General features: G+C 44.3%; 1 protein-coding gene across 2 annotated transcripts in view; it reads left to right on the top strand.

Moving 5' to 3' along the window:
• Positions 1–21,431, top strand: part of LOC106585532 (transmembrane protein 132C) — a 214,353-nt gene that overhangs the window by 16,101 nt on the left and 176,821 nt on the right. The window contains exon 1 of one of the 2 annotated variants that reach the window (XM_014171844.2): positions 17,213–17,631. The exons of the other annotated variant lie outside the window; for it this stretch is intronic. The gene's annotated coding sequence lies outside the window, so the exon portion shown is untranslated. Of the gene's footprint in view, positions 1–17,212; positions 17,632–21,431 lie in introns of those variants that run through there. 2 annotated transcript variants of the gene reach the window in all.

Raw genomic sequence — 21,431 nt, forward strand, 5'->3', positions numbered from 1 at the left:
GTGGGAAACTGTCACCAAAGTCAGCCCAGAATGAAAGTTCTTTCGAATATGACAGTACCTGTGTGTTTGTTTCGCTGTCCTGGTCCACCCAGGCCGCAGGTAAGGTCAAGGATAGCAGGGTTCGGTACACAAATCTGGTTCTCGGTAGGTCCAGGTCTAAACGCCAACAGGTAAGTCCAAAACAGTCCAGCTCGTACACGGTAAATCCAGCCAATGTAGATTGTCTCTTTCTCTATGGTTCATAGATCCTTCCCGCCCTCTCTCTCTCTTCCTGGTTTTTCTTGACCTTTTATCTGTGGGTCGGCTCCACCTTCTGAGGGTTCCCCTTGCTTCTGGGAATTGTAGTTTTGGCAGTCGGCCATTTTGTGATCTGTAGTTCTGATCGGGGTGGCCATTTTAGTGATCGGGCAGAGCCCGTTTATTAGTTCTGCCCTCACATATCTGCCATTTATCACTCGACCCCCTTCTTTGCCACACATCTCCCCCCTAGATCCGACCCCCTAGGTCGGGCTACCGCAGCAAAATATGCGTGCATGCGGGATAACCCATCCACATTTCCCATTTCCTTTCCTGCTCTGTGTTTCAAGTCAAAGTGAAACGGTTGGAGACTCAAAAACCACCGCATCACCCGAGCGTTCTTCTCTTTAGCCCTATGCATCCAGGTGAGTGGTGCATGGTCACTGATGAGGGTGAAGTGGCGCCCCAGCAGGTAGTATTTCAGGCTTTCCAGAGCCCACTTTACTGCCAGCGCCTCTTTCTCAACAACTGAGTAGTTGGTTTCCCGTGGTTCCAGCTTCCTGCTTAAAAACAGGATGGGGTGTTCCACCCCTTCTACCTCTTGGGACAGCACTGCTCCCAAGCCGACCTCTGAAGCATCCGTCTGAACCACAAACTCTCTCTCAAAGTCTGGTACCACCAGCACTGGATTACAGCAGAGGGCCTCCTGTAATGTCCTAAATGCTTTGGTGGCCCTTTCATCCCACTTGACTATGTTTGGCCCTCTGGCTCTAGTCATGTCGGTGAGTGGGGCGACCACTGTGGCATAACTTGGGATGAACTTCCGGTAGTACCCGGTCAGCCCTAGGAAGGCTCGAACCTGCTTCTTATTTACTGGTTTCGGCCATTCTCTAATTGCCTCCACCTTCTTACGTTGGGGTTTGATTTATCCTCTTCCCACTGTGTATTCCAGATACTCCGTTTCCTCTAACCCCACATAACACTTGGCAGGGTTCGCCGTGAGCCCTGCCTTTCTAAGGGCGTCTAACACCGCCTGTACCCGGGGTAAGTGGGATTCCCAATCTGGGCTGTAGATCCCCACGTCATCTAAATAAGCTGCGGCATATGTTTGGTGCGGTTTTAGGACCTTGTCCATGAGCCGTTGAAAGGTGGCTGGGGCCCCGTGTAGGCCGAATGGCATGACGGTGTATTGAAACAAACCGTCAGGGGTTGCAAAGGCTGTCTTTTCTTTGGCCCTGGGGGTCAGAGGAATTTGCCAGTACCCTTTTGTCAGGTCCAGGGTCGTAATGTACCGAGCTTTACCAATTTTCTCCAGTAGTTCGTCTACTCTGGTCATGGGGTAGGCATCAAACTTGGAGATTTAATTTACCTTCCGAAAGTCGTTACAGAACCGCAAAGACCCATCGGGCTTGGAGACCATCACAATTGGGCTAGACCACTCACTATGTGACTCTTCGATCACTCCAGCTGTCAACATTTTCTCCGTCTCTGCTCTAATCGCTGCCTGTCGAGCCTCGGGTACCCGATATGGCCTCATGCTCACTTTTCTCCCTGGTAGGGAAACGATATCATGAGCTGTAACCTCAGTTCGGCCGGGTACTTCTGAAAACCCATCTCTGTTTTTCTGGATCAGGGTCTTTACTTCCTGTACTTGTGCTGGGGACAAAGTAGGTGAAATATTTACTTCAGCTGTCTCCTGAGTGTGTGTGGGGTACGTGACCATTAGTGTTTCTCTCTCTCCATGCTTTTAACAGGTTTATGTGATAGATCTGTTCCTGGGGCCGTCGACCTGGCTGTCGGATCCGATAATTAACTTCTCCTATTCTCTCCAGTACTTCATATGGTCCTTTCCATGTGGCTAGTAGTTTGCACTCTACCGTGGGGATCAGCACTAACACCTTATCTCCCGGTTGAAATTCCCTCAGGGTAGCCTGCCGGTTATAAGTGTGCCGCTGGTGCTCTTGTGCTTGTCTCATGTGCTCTCTGACGATGGGCATGACTGTGGCTATCCTGTTTTGCATTGCCGTGACGTGCTCTATGACACTAGTATACGGGGTGGATTGGTGTTCCCAGGTTTCCCGGGCGATGTCTAAGATTCCCCGGGGGTGCCTCCCATATACCAGCTCGAAGGGAGAAAACCCCAGCGAGGCTTGAGGAACCTCTCTAATGGCAAACATCAGATATGGCAACATGCAATCCCAGTTTTTCCCATCCTTGTCGATTACCTTCCTGAGCATTGACTTCAGGGTCCGGTTGAATCTCTCAACCAGCCCGTCCGTCTGTGGATGGTAAACCGATGTCCTCAACTGTTTCACCTGCCACAATTTACAAAGGTCCGCCATAAGGCGGGACATAAAGGGGGTCCCCTGGTCAGTAAGGATCTCCTTTGGGACCCCAACCCTGGTGAACAATAGCACTAGTTCCTTGGCGATATTTTTGGAAGCCATTGTCCGAAGGGGAATGGCTTCTGGGTAGCGAGTGGCATAATCTAGAATGACCAGAATGTATTGGTGCCCTCTGGCAGATTTGGGTAGTGGGCCCACTATGTCCATCGCTATCCTCTCAAATGGCGTTTCGATTATGGGGAGTGGCACTAACGGGCTTCTAAACGCTGGTCGGGGAGCTGTTACCTGGCACTCCGGGCACTCTCCACAATGCCGAGCCACTTCAGCCTGAATTCCTGGCCAGTAAAACCTCCTTACAATCCGGTCTCGGGTTTTATCGATACCAAGGTGTCCACCCAGAATGTGCCCATGAGCTAGATCCAGTACTGTCTTCCTGTACCGGGTGGGGACCAACAACTGTTCCACCACATCAACCCCTATTTTTGAGACTCTGTACACCAAACCATTTTTCATGATGAAGTGGGGAAAACTATTAGGCATCATCCTATCATTTATGGGAGTACCATCTACGACCTGCACGTCTGCTCTGGCTTGCTGCAGGGTTGGATCCTGGTGTTGGGCCATCCCGAAATTAGTCATGGACCCTGCCAGGTCTGCTGGTTCTAGATAGTCGTCCTCTGGATTCAGATCGACCCCAGCCCCACTAGTACTGGGCTGTTCATTATCAACGAGGTTTGCCACTTCATCCTCCCCTACTAGTACCTGTGAGGTTGGCCCCTGGGAGACCTCTTTTCTTGGCCTTGGTTGAAGGCCCCATGCTTCTTCCTGCTTGGTCAGGGTTGTTGGCTTCTCAAATATGCCGTTCTTTTGACCTAACTTCGCAAAGTTAGGAAAGTATCTACCCAATATTACATCATATGGCATCTTTGGGACCACGCTGACCTCATAAACCAGCAGACCGTCCTCTGTTTGTATGCTCACTAATGCTGTGGGGTACAGACGGGTATCCCCATGAATGCACGTAACACTGATATCCTGACTTGTATCCAGTTTATGCGTCGACACTAGGTTTGCAACGACCAGGGTTAGCATACTGCCAGAATCCAGTAGTGCTTCAACCTCCTTCCCTTCAACCTTCACCCTGCACATATGTTTGTTTCTTGATCTTTCAAGTACAGTGGTTACCACGGGACATGCATACCATATCTCATCGTCTTTTTCACCGAGGTTACATTGCATTAGCTCTTCTTTAATAGGGCAGTAGGCTGCAATATGTCCCGGTCGATTACAATTGTAACAGATAATAGGGTTCCGGGGGGGAGACCTCCTCGACCCCAGTCCCGGTTTCCGTTTTTTCCCTTAGTGTCTCGGCCCGATTCTGATTCTTTCCTCATGGCCCCACGCTGCTCTCCTCCCCCTCCACCTGTTGGGACAGTCTTACCCTGTCCGCTGGTTCGCCCAGGCCTGGGGAATGGGAATCTTTCCTCCTGCGCCTGCTCAGCTGTTCCTGCCGTACAATACCGTTCAATCAGGCCCACGAGATGGTCGGCGGAAAGTACCTCGTTCTGGCCAACCCATCGTCGCACTTCTTGGGGTAGACCTCGCTGAAACTGGTTGAGTACGATGGTCTCGACGACCTCGGCGGACGAACGGGTCTCCGGTCGCAACCATTTCTGTGCCAGGTGAATCAAGTCGAACATCTGTGTTTGGGGGGGTTGTCCCGGTCTGTAGGACCACTGTTGGAAGCGGTGTGCCCTCACGGTATCGGTCACTCCCAGTCTAGTCAGAATCTCTCCCTTGAGTTTATCGTAATCCTGTGCATCCTTCAACTCCAGGTCGAAATATGCTTTTTGAGCGTCCCCTGCCAGGTATGGTGCCAGAAGCCCTGCCCATTCTTCTTTCGGCCACTTCTCCCTCTCTGCCGTCCTTTCGAAGGTGGTAAGATATGCTTCCACATCATCCTGCGCTGTCATTTTTTGAAGAAAATGATTGGCCCACCTTTGGGTATTTGCAGCTGGTAACTGACCCCAATTTGGTCCGCTAGCCCCTTTAGGCCTTCTCTTAACTCCCGGGTGTTTCTCTCTTGCTCTTCTCTGAGCAGCTGGTTGGTGCGGTGCTGGACCTGTAACGTGTCCTGATACATTCGCATTGCATCCTGATGAGCTATTTGTTGAGCTCTAGTTGCCTCTTGTTGGGCGGCCGCCGCTTGTAACAGGGCCTGTATGGCTCCCTCCATACTCATTTTCCTGAAAAAACAGTCCTAACCAAACAAAGCCCCCCCCCCAAAAAAAACCTTACTCCCCTTTGGAGTGCTAACTAAACTTTTTTTTTAAATGTTTATTTTTTCTACCTAACCAGCGGTATGGTTAATCCAGTGCCCACACTCTCCACCACGTGTGGCAAACCTCTTCAAAGTTAGGAGCGTTTGTCACAAATTAAGTGGGAAACTGTCACCAAAGTCAGCCCAGAATGAAAGTTCTTTCGAACATGACAGTACCTGTGTGTTTGTTTCGCTGTCCTGGTCCACCCAGGCCGCAGGTAAGGTCAAGGATAGCAGGGTTCGGTACACAAATCTGGTTCTCGGTAGGTCCAGGTCTAAACGCCAACAGGTAAGTCCAAAACAGTCCAGCTCGTACACGGTAAATCCAGCCAATGTAGATTGTCTCTTTCTCTATGGTTCATAGATCCTTCCCGCCCTCTCTCTCTCTTCCTGGTTTTTCTTGACCTTTTATCTGTGGGTCGGCTCCACCTTCTGAGGGTTCCCCTTGCTTCTGGGAATTGTAGTTTTGGCAGTCGGCCATTTTGTGATCTGTAGTTCTGATCGGGGTGGCCATTTTAGTGATCGGGCAGAGCCCGTTTATTAGTTCTGCCCTCACATATCTGCCATTTATCACTCGACCCCCTTCTTTGCCACAGTATGTGTCTTCTGTAGTACAAAGAGGAGAAGGTTACATGCCAAGCTAGATGCTTAGCCTCTGACTGGAGAAGTACAGTGAGGGAAAAAAGTATTTGATACGTTTGCCCACTGACAAAGAAATGATCAGTCTATAATTTTAATGGTAGGTTTATTTGAACAGTGAGAGACAGAATAACAACAAAAAAATCCAGAAAAACGCATGTCAATTTTTTTTTACAATTATTAGCATTTTAATGAGGGAAATAAGTATTTGACCCCTCTGCAAAACATGACTTAGTACTTGGTGGCAAAACCCTTGTTGGCAATCACAGTGGTCAGACGTTTCTTGTAGTTGGCCACCAGGTTTGCACACATCTCAGGAGGGATTTTGTCCCACTCCTCTTTGCAGATCTTCTCCAAGTTATTAAGGTTCCGAGACTGACGTTTGGCAACTCGAACCTTCAGCTCCCTCCACAGATGTTCTATGGGATTGTGGTCTGGAGACTGGCTAGGCCACTCCAGGACCTTAATGTGCTTCTTCTTGAGCCACTCCTTTGTTGCCTTCGCCGTGTGTTTTGGGTCATTGTCATGCTGGAATACCCATCCACGACCCATTTTCAATGCCCTGACTGAGGGAAGGAGGTTCTCACCCAAGATTTGACGGTACATGGCCCCGTCCATCGTCCCTTTGATGCGGTGAAGTTATCCTGTCCCCTTAGCAGAAAAACACCCCCAAAGCATAATGTTTCCACCTCCATGTTTGACGTTGGGGATGATGTTCTTGGGGTCATAGGCAGCATTCCTCCTCCTCCAAACACAGCGAGTTGAGTTGATGCCAAAGAGCTCCATTTTGGTCTCATCTGACCACAACACTTTCACCCAGTTTTCCTCTGAATCATTCAGATGTTCATTGGCAAACTTCAGACGGGCATGTATATGTGCTTTCTTGAGCAGGGGGACCTTGCGGGCGCTGTAGGATTTCAGTCCTTCACGGCGTAGTGTGTTACCAATTGTTTTCTTGGTGACTATGGTCCCAGCTGCCTTGAGATCATCGACAAGATCCTCCCATGTAGTTCTGGGCTGATTCCTCACCTTTCTCATGATCATTGCAACTCCACGAGGTGAGATCTTGCATGGAGCCCCAGGCCGAGGGAAATTGACAGTTCTTTTGTGTTTCTTCCATTTGCGAATAATCACACCAACTGTTGTCACCTTCTCACCAAGCTGCTTGGCGATGGTCTTGTAGCCCATTCCAGCCTTGTGTAGGTCTACAATCTTGTCCCTGACATCCTTGGAGAGCTCTTTGGTCTTGGTCATGGTGGAGAGTTTGGAATCTGATTGATTGATTGCTTCTGTGGACAGGTGTCTTTTATACAGGTAACAAGCTGAGATTAGGAGCACTCCCTTTAAGAGTGTGCTCCTAATCTCAGCTCATTACCTGTATAAAATACACCTGGGAGCCAGAAATCTTTCTGATTGAGAGGGGGTCAAATACTTATTTCCCTAATTAAAATGCAAATCAATTTATAACATTTTTGATATGCGTTTTTCTGGATTTTTTGTTTGTTATTCTGTCTCTCACTGTTCAAATAAACCTACCATTGAAATGATAGACTGATCATTTCTTTGTCAGTGGGCAAACGTACAAAATCAGCAGGGGATCAAATACTTTTTTCCCTCACTGTAGCTATTGTTCTCAGGTCTCTCAGGCAAGGCGGATGAGGCAGTCATTGTTCCACAGATATTCTTACTTCTCTGTATGCACAATTATCATTAACCTCTCTAGGGCCAGTGGGACAATTTCGTCCCACCTACGTAACAGCCAGTGGAATCCCGTGGCGCGTTATTCAAATACCTTAGAAATGCTATTACTTCAATTTCTCAAACATATGACTATTTTACACCATTTTAAAGACAAGACTCTCGTTAATCTAACCACACTGTCCGATTTCAAAAAGGCTTTACAACAAAAGCAAAACATTAGATTATGTCAGCAGAGTACCCAGCCAGAAATAATCAGACACCCATTTTTCAAGCTAGCATATAATGTCACATAAACCCAAACCACAGCTAAATGTAGCACTAACCTTTGATGATCTTCATCAGATGACAATCCTAGGACACTATGTTATACAATACATGCATGTTTTGTTCAATCAAGTTCATATTTATATCAAAAACCAGCTTTTTACATTAGCATGTGACGTTCAGAACTAGCATACCTCCCGCAAACTTCCGGTGAATTTACTAAATTACTCACGATAAACGTTCACAAAAAACATAACAATTATTTAAAGAATTATAGATACAGAACTCCTTTATGCACTCGCTATGTCCGATTTTAAAATAGCTTTTCGGTGAAAGCACATTTTGCAATATTCTGAGTCGATAGCCCGGCATCACAGGGCTAGCTATTTAGACACCCACCAAGTTTAGCCCTCACCAAAGTCAGATTTACTATAAGAAAAATGTTATTACCTTTGCTGTTCTTCGTCAGAATGCACTCTCAGGACTTCTACTTCAATAACAAATGTTGGTTTGGTTCAAAATAATCAATAGTTATGTTCAAATATCCTCTGTTTTGTTAGTGCGTTCAAGACACTATCCGAAGTGTAAAGAAGGGTGATGCGCCCGACGCGTTTCGTGACAAAAAAATTCTAAATATTCCATTACCGTACTTCGAAGCATGTCAACCGCTGTTTAAAATCAATTTTTATGCCATTTTTCTCGTAAAAAAGCGATAATATTCCGACCGGGAAACCGTGATTACGTTCAAAGAGAGAGAAAATAAAAACATGGGGTCGCCTCGTGCACGCGCCTCAGTCTCATTGTCCTCTGATAGACCACTTACCAAAGGCACTAATGTTTTTCAGCCAGGGGCTGCAAAGACGTCATTCAGCTTTTTCCCGGGTTCTGGGAGCCTATGGGAGCCGTAGGAAGTGTCACGTTACAGCAAAGATCCTAGGTTTTCAATAAAAAGAGTCAAGAAGCCCAAGGAATGGTCAGAGAGGGCACTTCCTGTACAGAATCTTCTCAGGTTTTTGCCTGCCATATGAGTTCTGTTATACTCACAGACACCATTCAAACAGTTTTAGAAACGTTAGGGTGTTTTCTATCCAAAGCCAATAATTATATGCATATTCTAGTTTCTGGGCAGTAATAATAACCAGATTAAATCGGGTACGTTTTTTATCCGGCCGTGTAAATACTGCCCCCTAGCCCTAACAGGTTTTAAGAGTAGTTTTGATTACTTGTCATCGATGACATTGTGTGCAATCAGTGGTAATGTTTTTTCAATATTCTGTAGATTTCCTGATTTGTGATAAGAGGAAAAGAGGTCAAGTGGTACTGTAGGTGTTATACTGTCCAATGAAGAGAGAGTGAAGAGGTTTGTCAGGGCCACTTGTAGCTGTTAAGGACCAGAGCAATAGACTCTCTCCACACGACTCTGGTAAGGACTATCCTTGACTATCCCCCCCAGCTTTGATTTTTTTGGTTTCTGTCATGTCAGGAGGCAGAGGTAATATTGAAAAGGCAGCCACGTTCTCTCCACAGCTCCACCAATCTGTCTTCCATCACCTCGGTCCACACGGTGCGTATTGTTTTTCCTTCGCTCTTCGCCATCATTGTTTTGGTCTCACGTGCTGAGTGCTCTTTGACTATTGGCAGTAGTCCTTGCCCAATTGTGTCGTAGCACTGCTCATACTACAAGATGCACAACCAACATTTCTGACATGGCAGAAAATTATCTGGAAATCTGTCACGGGTCTGGAACCGAACAGCCATCATCAGTGCGTCCTTGACCCGCTCAAACTACGCGAGTCCCGACGTAACTGATCCTAGCCCAAGTTTATAGGATTTCACCCTAATCATGAAAATGTTTCTGGGACAGCAAAAATGTGGCAAATTCATGGCAAAATCGTTTAGTGTATGCCCGGCATAAGGTAACAGCCCGATGACGATAGTCACTATAATTCCTTATATTACAGCAATGTATCTGATCTTTTTTGTCTTCATATTTTGAACTGTAAATCTTCTGCAATGAATATCGCTGAGCTTCAAGTTGTGGTCTGAGAGCAATCCTTTTGGGTAATATGAAAGTGTAAGCAGCATTTTACTGACCTGTGCTTAGTCAGATGTGGTGAGAATGGAGATTTCAGTGTGTGCCGTTTCCTGTAGTGAGACCGGCGGAGAAGTGAACTATATTTTTTTACAATTAAAATGTTTTGCATTTTCTCATCCTCATAATGTTTACTGGAACATTTTTATTATGTTACATACTTTATTTTTTACACCCGTTGTGCCCTGCACCGTGCAGTATGTTGTCTGAGCAGCAGTGTATAGATCTTTGGTGGGTTTGTGTCCACTTATTCCCCTGGTCTGCTCTCATTATTAAATGTCCCTCAGTGCACACAAAGAGGCCGACTCACTTTGCCCTCCGTGAGGCCCTGTGTTTGCCCTGATTTACGATATCACTTTGCAATAAAGATCAGTGTAAGGGCAAGAGATTCATTAGGCGGCCAGTTTATGTTTTAGAAAAGTCCGGAGCGGCCCTGGGAATACTGATTGGCCCACAAATCTGTGCTTGTCTCATCCTCCCTGTCCAGGCCAAAAGCTCTCTGGCCTGGCCTTGTATCCTCCCCTACAGCCGTGTGCGCTGCCTGCTCTGGCACAATGGAGCCCTTCTTCTCTGCAACCAGGAGACCAGTAATGTCTACAGCCCAGCCCAGGTCACTCACTGATTGATAACCTTCTTTGATAACAGTGTTCCAGACGCATCAGGCCTCATCACAGCACCTGATTGTTCCTTTTTAGCAACTAATAGTGTCCCCGCTGTCTCTCACAGCAAGGCACATTGGGACGAGAATGTGGTGGCCGGGGTTCTTCTCTTCTCTGCCCCACAGCTTTAACAAACACATCCAAGGAGTACAGCTACTGCTGCTGCTGTTGTTTACTTTTCCCTGGTCAATACTCTTTAATCTCCAAGATGATGCTTTCTCTCATGAACTCAAAAATAGCTATTCTCTTAGTGAAGCCACAGGCCCATTACTCTTTATTAGCTCTTACCGTGTAAAATGTGGCCATCTATTAAAGGTCAGGCAGTGAACAGCTACAGCAGGTTCACCACTGTAGTCGAAGAGGAAACTGTTCTACACATAGCAATTTGCACATGAGTTGTTATTATAGATGTAATTTTGCTCATCTCAGGGATAGAGAGGGAGGGGTAATAGCACCTAGGGAAAATGTCAGTTTAAAGTGATCGTCGTAGTGCTCCAAAAGTGATCTTATTGACTGTCTGAATCATTCTCTTTCTGTAGGATGATAAAAAATCATTTTGTTTTGCCTGATTCCATAAAATTGTTTCCCTAAATTCCGTTTTCTCTGTTTTGTTTTTCCAGGTTTCTGTTTAAAAAAGAAATTCTTCAGGTTTTCGGTCTCAAAATGTTAGATTTTTTTAGAAAAACAACCAAATTGGATGCTCTAAGTCCACAACAATACTTAAACCACCTCAGGAGACCACCTTTGAGGTCTTGAAAAATCTACAACATTTTGATTTTCAGGTGGGTGCACCTTAATTCAAGTGTGCACCTGCCAGAGCCCATTGTTTGGATGATTTTCTGTACTGTGCATGTGATTGCAGAGTTTGGAAAACAAATGATTGATGCAAATAATCGGGATATCATTCTGCCATGTAGGCATAGGCTACTTTGTAGTTAACATTGAATTGAGAAGGTTTTTGGGAAAGCCTTTCCATCTCTATGGTTATCATTAGCATCATCGCTAATGGCTACATAAAGTGTAGTCGTACGTGTGCACCTCAGACACACACAGACAGGGACATTCCTGTGTTGTTTCAGAAAGTTGCAGGAAACTACAAATCACTGAAGCATTTTGTTCATGTCTTATGATTAACTTGGGCAAATGAAATAATAAAGTTCATTATATTTAGTGGATTTACTACTAAGTTCAATACATTTTTGAATATTGTTGAATTTCATTTTAATGTCTGTCTTCTGTAATTCCGTCCAAACTTTGCATAGCATAGATTTTATATGGCCCTAGAAAAGTAAACAAGCAGAAAGTAATATCATATTGTATCGTGTATTGATTCGTCCCCTAGTGCCTTTGCCACTTTCTTACATTTCTTGGTGGCTCAACAACATAGATCATTCTCAAATGATGCTTGAAAGAAAAAATGTATTTATTATTGTTGACACTAGGGGCACATATTCAATAGCCCTTATTAATTACATATGATGATAAATACGCTGTTGGTAGTACATAAGGATGAGAGAGCTTTAAGTCATTCTTCATATTTAAGGAATGTCCCATTCGGATTAAAGTCAAAGCTCTGGACTGTGGGAGTCAAAGGTGTAAGAGACAGGTACACACCCAGGAAGAGGAAAAGAAGAGAGGAGGAGGAACTGTCAAAGTCAACCATTATAGCCTTATCCCAGGAAACATGACCCCATTGGCCCCATGTGGGTATTCGGTGAGCAAGGTGGACACAGGTTAGCCCACACCAAACCCACACCAGCCCAGCACGGGCTAGCCCACAGCAATCCCACACCAGCCCAACGTGGGCTAACCTACACCAGTCCCACACGGTCTAGCCCACACATAGCTGTGGGAAGTAACAAATAACATTTTAAAAAGGCACACCTGTTAATTGAAATGCATTCCTCATGAAGCTGGTTGAGAGAATGCCAAGAATGTGCAAAGCTGTCATCAAGGCAAAGGGTGGCTACTTTGAAGAATCAAATATCAAAAATATATTTTGATTTGTTTAACACTTTTTTTGTTACTACATGATTCCATATGTGTTCATTCATAGTTTTGATGACTTCACTATTATTCTACAATGTAGAAAATAGTAAAAATAAAGAAAAACCCTTGAATGAGTAGGTGTGGCCAAGCTTTTGACTGGTACTGTATATACATGTTTTTTTCTTCCAAAAAACGTTGTGCACTGGGCACCGGTTTGAATGTGTCAAGAACTGCAACGCTGCTGGGTTTTTTCACACTCAACTGTTTCCCGTGTGTTTCAAGAATGATCCACTACACAAAGAACATCCAGCCAACTTGACACAACTGTGGGAAGCATTGGAGTCAACAATGTCCAATATCCCTGTGGAACTCTTTCGACAATCAAATGAAATTGTATTTGCCACATTTGCCGAATACAAAAGGTGTAGACCTTACAGTGAAATTCTTACTTACAAGCCCTTAACCAACAATGCAGTTTTAAGAAAAATACCTAGAGAAAATAAGAAATAAAATAAGAAATAATTAAAGAGCAGCAGTAAAATAACAATAGCGAGGCTATATACAGGGGGTGCCGGTACAGAGTCAATGTGCGGTTATTGGAGGTAATTGAGGTAATATGTACATGTAGGTAGAGTTATTAAAGTGACTTATGCATAGATAATAACCAGATAGTGGTTTCTCAAATGACTGCCTCGCCTGGTTCACCAACTACTTCTCAGACAGAGTTCAGTGTGTCAAATCGGAGGCCCTGTTGTCCGGACCTCTGGCAGTCCGACTCTTTTCTCTATTTTCATCAATGATGTCGCGCTTGCTGCTGGTGATTCTCTGATCCACCTCTACGCAGACGACACCATTCTGTATACCTCTGGCCCTTCTTTGGACACTGTGTTAACTAACCTCCAGACGAGCTTCAATGCCATACAACTCTCCTTCCGTGGCCTCCAACTGCTCTTAAATGCAAGTAAAACTAAATGCATGCTCTTCAACTGATCGCTGCCTGCACCTGCACGCCCGTCCAGCATCACTACTCTGGACGGTTCTGACTTAGAATATGTGGACAACTACAAATACCTAGGTGTCTGGTTAGACTGTAAACTCTCCTTCCAGACTCATGTTAAGCATCTCCAATTCAAAATTAAATCTAGAATCGGCATCAAATTCTCCTTCACTCATGCTGCCAAACATACCCTCGTAAAACTGACTATCCTGCCGATCCTTGACTTCGGCGATGTCATTTACAAAATAGCCTCCAACACTCTACTCAGCAAAATGGATACAGTCTATCACAGTGCCATAAGTTTTGTCACCAAAGCCCCATATTCTACCCACCACTATGACCTGTATGCACTTGTTGGCTGGCCTTCGCTTCATATTCGTCGCCAAACCCACTGGCTCCAGGTCATCTATAAGTCTTTGCTAGGTAAAGCCCAGCCTTATCTCAGCTCACTGGTCACCATAGCAGTACCCACCCGTAGCACGCACTCCAGCAGATATATTTTACTGGTCACCCCCAAAGCCAATTCCTCTTTTGGCCGCCTTTCCTTCCAGTTCTCTGCTGCCAATGACTGGAATGAATTGCAAAATTCACTGAAGCTGGAGACCCATATCTCCCTCACTAACTTTAAGCACCAGCTGTCAGAGAAGCTCACAGATCACTGTACCTGTACATTGCCCATCTGTAAATAGCCCATCCAACTACCTCATCCCCATACTGTTATTTATTTTTTGCTCCTTTGCACCCCAATATCTCTACTTGCACATTCATCTTCTGCACATCTATCACTCCGGTGTTTAATTGCTAAATTGTCATTATTTCGCCACTATGGCCTATTTATTGCCTTACCTCCCTTATATTATCTCATTTGCACACAGTGTATATAGACATTTGTTTCTCTATTGTGTTATTGACTATGTTTGTTTATTCCATGTGTAACGCTGTGTTGTTATTTGTGTCGCACTGCTTTGCTTTATCTTGGCCAGGTCGCAGTTGTAAATGAGAACTTGTTCTCAACTAGCCTACCTGGTTAAATAAAGGTGAAATAAAAAAATACAAAAAAAGAAGGGGGGGCAATGCAAATAGTCTGGGTAGCCATTTGATTAGAATTTCAGTAGTCTTATGGCTTGGGGGTAGAAGCTGTTTAAAAGCCTCTTGGATGTAGACTTGGCGCTCTGGTACCACTTGCCGTGCGGTAGCAGAGAGAACAGTCTATGACTAGGGTGGCTGGAGTCTTTGACCATTTTTAGGGCCTTCCTCTGACACCGCCTGGTATAGAGGTCCTGGATGGCAGGAAGCTTGGCCCCAGTGATGTACTGGGCCGTGCGCCCTACTCTACCCCACTTTGGGTTTGGCTGGAGTAGGCCGTCATTGTAAATAAGAATTTGTTCTTACCTGACTTGCCGAGTTAAATAAAAACTCTAAACTCCGTAGTGCCTTGTGGTCAGAGGCAGAGCAGTTGCCATACCAGGCAGTGATGCAACCAGTCAGGATGCTCTCGATGTTGCAGCTTTAGAACCTTTTGAGGATCTGAGGACCCATGCCAAATCTTTTCAGTCTCCTGAGGGGGAATAGGTTTTGTCGTGCCCTCTTCCCAACTGTCTTGGTGTGCTTGGAACATGTTAGTTTGTTGGTGATGTGTACACCAAGGAACTTGAAGCTCTCAACCTGCTCAACTACAGCCCCGTCGATGAGAATGGGGGTGTCCTCGGTCCTCCTTTTTCTGTAGTCCACAATAATCTCCTTTGTCTTGATCACGTTGAGGGAGAGGTTGTTGTCCTAGCACCACACGGCCAGGTCTCTGACCTCCTCCCTATATGCTGTCTCGTCATTGTTGGTGACCAGGCCTACCACTGGCATTGGCAAACTTAATGATGGTGTTGGAGTCGTGCCTGGCCGTGCAGTCATGAGTGAACAGGGAGTACAGGAGGGCAGTGTGGAGTGCAATAGAGATTGCATCATCTGTGGATCTGTTGGGGCGGTATGCAAATTGGAGTGGGTCCTGGGTTTCTGGGATAATGGTGTTGATGTGAGCCATGACCAGCCTTTCAAAGCACTTCATGGCTACAGACGTCAGTGCTTTGGGTCGGTAGTCATTTAGGCAGGTTACTTTAGTGTTCTTGGGCACAGGGACTATGGTGGTCTGCTTGAAACATGTTGGTATTACAGACTCAGACAGGGAGAGGTTGAAAATGTCAGTGAAGACACTTGCCAGTTGGTCAGCGCATGCTCAGAGTACACGTCCTGGTAATCCGTCTGGCCCTGTGGCCTTGTGAATGTTGACCTGTTTAAAGGTTTTACTCACATCGGCTGCGGAGAACATGATCACACAGTTGTCCGGAACAGCTGATGTTCTCATGCGTGTTTCAGTGTTACTTGCCTCGAAGCGAGCATGGAAGTTATTTAGCTCGTCTTGTAGGCTCGTGTCACTGGGCAGCTATCGGCTGTGCTTCCCTTTGTAGTCTATAATAGTTTCCAAGCCCTGCCATCTCTGACGAGCGTCGGAGCCGGTGTAGTACGGTTCAATCTTAGTCCTGTATTGATGCTTTGCCTGTTTGATGGTTTGCCGGAGGGCATAGCGGGATTTCTTATAAGCTTCCGGGTTAGAGTCCCGCTCCTTGAAAGTGGCAGCTCTACACTTTAGCTCAGTGCAGATCTTGCCTGTAATGCATGGCTTCTGGTTGGGGTATGTAACTACAGTCACTTTGGGGATGAGTCATCGATGCACTTATTGATGAAGCGTGACTGATGTGGTGTACTCCTCAATGCCATCGGAAGAATCCCGGAACATATTCCAGTCTGTGCTGGAAAACAGTTTTGTAGCTTAGCATCTGCTTCATCTGAACACTTTTTTATTGACCGAGTCACTGGTGCTTCCTGCTTTAGTTTTTGCTTGTAAGCAGGAATCAGGAGGACAGAATTATGGTCAGACTTGCCAAGTGGAGGGCGAGGGAGAGCTTTGTACCCATCTCTGTGTGTGGAGTAAAGGGGGTCACTACAAAGATACAGGCATCCTTCCTAACTCAATTGCCGGAGAGGAAAGAAACCGCTCAGGGATTTCACCATGAGGCCAATGGTGACTTTAAAACAGTTACTGAGTTTAATGGCTGAGGATTGATTAACAACATTGTAGTTACTCCATAATACTGACCTAATTGACAGAGTGAAAAGAAGGAATCTTGTACAGAATAAAAATATTCCAAAACATGCATCCTGTTTACAAGGCACTAAAGTAATGCTGCAAAAAATGTGGCAAAGCGATACATTTTTTGTCCTGAATTCAAAACTTTCAGTATCTCATTCAATATTGTGCTCCTAAAAGGAGAAATATTGCAAAAAATGGTTTGATGATTTTGGAGAAATGCTTTTGGCCCACTTCACCTGCAGTGAAGATGGAACTGAGTGTTCCCAATGTCCAGACAGACAGGTGCCAGAGAGGCCAGCCAGCATGCATGCAGTCAGTGTCACTGCAGTGTCTCCTCTGAGTCACCAACCTGCCTGCAGTAGCAAATCAGCCTTGGCTGTACTGTAAGCATTACCTCCACACAGCCTCAGACTCACAAAGTGGGCTTACTCACATTACGTATAATGCTGAGACTTAAAAAACAGAATATTTCCAAGTTAGAATATGACTATTTCAGCATACTCTCTGTGAATCCTATCATGTATAATTAAATAGGAGCATTGTCTTACTTTTAATATAATATATAATTAAACAAGATAATTGTCAAACTTTTTTTCTGAACTAAGACAGCATTATGCTGATTCATAGTTAAATAGATGAAATTAAATGTCTTAATTGTAGGCAACACATTCAGACACTTATCAGTAATGTGTGGCAGTTTCATGTGTATTTTGAACAACATATCACTTGTCAGTGTTATAGTGCTTGTAGTCCTAAAAACCGGAAATGAGTTAGCATTTTCTACCTCTGGTTTGTTGGGCATTCCAATGTGGGAAATGAACAGCGAAAATAAATGGTCTTGTGATATATGCCGATAATAAGGTCTGAGGTTATCATAGGCTTAGGAGACCTTACATGTTTTGTTCTATGAGATAATATCAGTCAGTTAACAGGACCTTTATGAATTATGAAGCCTTTATGTGATCAAAAAAAGTCAGTTGCTAACAAATCTTAACTGTCAGAGAAATGGAACTAGAACATACTTCTCAAAAACATTTCACGTCACTAGGCCGACCACGCAAACTAGTCTACGCTACAGTCCGCCAAAAAGCTAGTTAGCTTTCTGCTAACCAGCTCGAACTGAAAATGCAAGGATGGTATATTTCTTTGCTCCAGGCTTCAACCATATCTCTTCAGTGGAAAGGAGCTAATTTGATCAGTTCCCGAACAATGTTGTCCAGAGGAGACTTTGGGTATGTCTCATAAGGTAAGCTAAGCCTGTTAGCTAGATGTCAAAGGCATGCGATCGGAGGTGTAGTTTGAGCTTTTTATTTGTTTTGAATATATAAATGCTTTAAAATTCACAAAAGGTTATGTTACCTAGCAAAATGTATAAGAACTCCTAAACCTAATTTCATCGGTTTTAAACAACAAGCCATTGCAGAGTTAGCCTCCGTTAGTGCCTACAAAAATATGGCATTACTATTGCTCTCTATTAGCAAGAGTACTAATCATCAAATAAGCATTATCATAGTACAGCGTTCTAAGGGAGTGACCATAAAAAGTAAAAGCATGCAAATGATGGTGAGTTTGCATGTTTCTATTAGAGCGAGACCTCTCCAAATGCTTTTGAGGCATTTCTTCTCTTTCGAGAAGAGCTAGCCACATCCTGCGGTCAGCATGGTGATGGGCTTGGGGAGAGCTACACAATGTTTGAGCCATCAGGACAGACAGACAGATAGATAGGCAAGTGGACAGGCTCCCAACAAGAGTGTGCATGTAGCTCCCAGGCCGAACCAAACAGTCAGAGCTCCTGACTAAACAAGCAGCACTCCTTATACACCTCATACATTCATGCTCAGCCATGCTATCACACAGGCTCCAGACCAATGTGTTTGTAGAGCTGAAACAGGACTGAGAGAGCAGGCAGGGCAGCAGCCTTCACACATGGAGTAGGCTGGGTAAATTACTGGCTACTGGAGAGGACACCTAGGATGGAGACAGTGTTCCTGCTGCCCACTGCCTTGTCTAATGATGTGGGTGGCCACTAAAGGACCACTAGAGGGAGGGGCTGGGTGGTGGCCTGCCTTTCTACTCCTTGCACAGGTCAACAAGAGACAGGGAAAGACTAGTATGATTAGTATGCAAAATACAGCCCTAAAATAGGGTCAGGTGTGATAGAGTGGGATATAAAAGTTTAACAGCACAGAAGGAAAACTTAGCGAAGAGAAAGAACTCCACAAGATATAAGCATACAGAGAAAAGTCAGTAAAAGGAGCATAAGCATCTGACAGCAACAAACAGAGGGGAGGAGCTATCTGTAAGGAATAAGAATACCCAGCAAACATGTCCACATTGGCATGATGTGGGCCAAATGCGGGCGAAAATATTGTCCACGTGTTTGCTGCCAACATTGAGCCAAAGCTTTTTTGCTCATCGGCTCTACATTGGCCCACAAAACATTTGCCCAGTTTGGCCTAGTGTGGGCAGCCCATATCTGGTGAAGGCAGCCTGAAATAAGCCATTATTTCCCCAGTAAACATGGGCTAAAATATTGCCTCTATGTAGGCTGCCCACATTGGGCCGATGCATATGTACTTATAATGTATTCATTACAATTGAATTAAATGCATAATGCAAGTATGAAAATTGGATACTTTTTCCACCACTGCTTTCACCTTTATTCATGGAAAGAGCAGGTGTTCCTAATGTTTTGTACACTCAATGTATATTATTTATTTCAATTCCAAGCACTGGCATGCTGACTCTTGGTTACTATGGATTTGGGTTCAGAGTTTTCCCATCCCTCTTTATTTCCTTTTCACTCTTGATGTTTTCTGGGGTTTTTTGAGCCAATTCCAGAGACTGATTCCATCAGAGATTTGTATACAAACACCCAGCGTCTGGGAAATAGGATCTCACAGTTGTCTATGGGTGTAAGCATATTGTAGACTACAATATGCTGCAGTTACTCTACCACATAGTAACATAATGAACTACATTAAGGTTGGTGGCTTCAAGCTGCTTTTATTAAGATACAAATGAAAAAAAACATTTGTGTAAAAGGTTAAAGAATAATTTTCTGATGTAAAAACACATTCAGTGCTTTGTGTATTTGTTGTAAACATACAATTCCAACCTCCTTTATTACATAAATCAATCAATCTCCAGCATGTTATTTTACAATGGGCATAGAATGGCTTTGTCTTTCTACAAAGCTGCCTCACAAAGATTGCATAGAGGAATGTAACTATCTGCTTTTGAATACACATGTCAAATTCATAACTATTTTGTATTGGTAGATTTCATGTGCTCACACAGGGCTTTCATTTGTTGCTGGTGCTTTGAATGGAATTCAATAATCTGCAAAGATTTATACGTTCTAGGGAGTCAAAATTTTTAACATCCCTTTTTTTCTTCCTTTAAACGTTTGTCTTCTCAGTTTAGAAATCATACACTAAATTCAGTCACAAACAGATTCAAATGATGTTGATTAATGTGGTCCCTTTGAGAGATCTTGGCCGTGCTTGTAATTGTAATAAGAACATGGTTAATTACTTTCTTCTTTCTTTTGTATCAAATGTTCACAATTGGCTAGAATGGTCCTCAGATATTTTAACAAGGCATCATTTAACAATGATGCAGCACCACCCTTCGGCCATTGTGTAATTTTGTAAATTACGGGTCATTCAACCAAGTTTCATCAAAATCGGGTCAGTGGTTTCTGAGAAATCGTGTGTGGACTGACATACATACAGTTGATAACTATAGCGCCCCCCTTGGGCCATTTTGTAAATGCCGGATCTTCATGGCAAGACATATCATTCACCTAAGTTTAGTCAAAATTGGGCCAGTGGGGTCTGAGATATTGTGTGGGTCAGTTACTCATGTCCCTGAGCATGTGTGCCAAATTTCATCACTCTGAGTCAAACAGATCAATAGATAAACAGTACCAGTCAAACGTTTGGACACACCTACTCATTCAAGGGTTTTTCTTTATTTTTTATATTTTGTACATTGTAGAATAATAGTGAAGACATCAAAACTATGAAGTAACACATATGGAATCATGTAGTAACCAAAAAAGTGTTAAACAAATCAAAATATATTTTAGATTTTAGATTCTTCAAAGTAGCCACCCTTTGCCTTGATGACAGCTTTGCATACTCTTGGCATTCTCTCAAACAGCTTCACCTGGAATGCGTTTCCAACAGTCTTGAAGGAGTTCCCACATACACTACCTTTCAGAAGTTTGGGGTCACTTAGAAATGTCATTGTTTTCCATGAAATCATACATGAAATGAGTTGCAAAATGAATAGGAAATATAGTCAAGACATTGACAAGGTTATAAATAATGATTTCTAATTGAAATAATAATTGTGTCCTTCAAACTTTGCTTTCATCAAAGAATCCTCCATTTGCAGCAATTACAGCCTTGCAGACCTTTGGTATTCTAGTTGTCAATTTGTTGAGGTAATCTGAAGAGATTTCACCCCATGCTTCCTGAAGCACCTCCCACAAGTTGGATTGGCTTGATGGGCACTTCTTACGTACCATACGGTCAAGCTGCTCCCACAACAGCTCAATAGGGTTGAGATCTGGTGACTGTGCTGGCCTCTCCATGATCCCTTTTACCCTGTACAAAACTCCCACTTTACCACCACCAAAGCACCCCCAGACCATCACATTGCCTCCACCATGCTTGACAGATGGCGTCAAGCACTCCTCCAGCATCTTTTCATTTTTTCTGTGTCTCACCTCAAACTTAGATTCGTCTGTCCATAACACTTTTTTCCAATCTTCCTCTGTCCAGTGTCTATGTTCTTTTGCCCATCTTAATCTTTTCTTTGCATTGGCCAGTCTGAGATATGGCTTTTTCTTTGCAAATCTGCCTAGAAGGCCAGCATCCCGGAGTCGCCTCTTCACTGGTGATGTTGAGACTGGTGTTTTGCGGGTACTATTTAATGAAGCTGCCAGTTGAGGACTTGTGAGGTGTCTGTTTCTCAAACTAGACACTCTAATGTACTTGTCCTCTTGTTCAGTTGTGCACCGGGGCCTCCCACTCC

This window comes from Salmo salar, chromosome ssa24 (genome assembly GCF_905237065.1).
Source record: "Salmo salar chromosome ssa24, Ssal_v3.1, whole genome shotgun sequence".
In the NCBI taxonomy this organism is placed as follows: domain Eukaryota; kingdom Metazoa; phylum Chordata; class Actinopteri; order Salmoniformes; family Salmonidae; genus Salmo; species Salmo salar.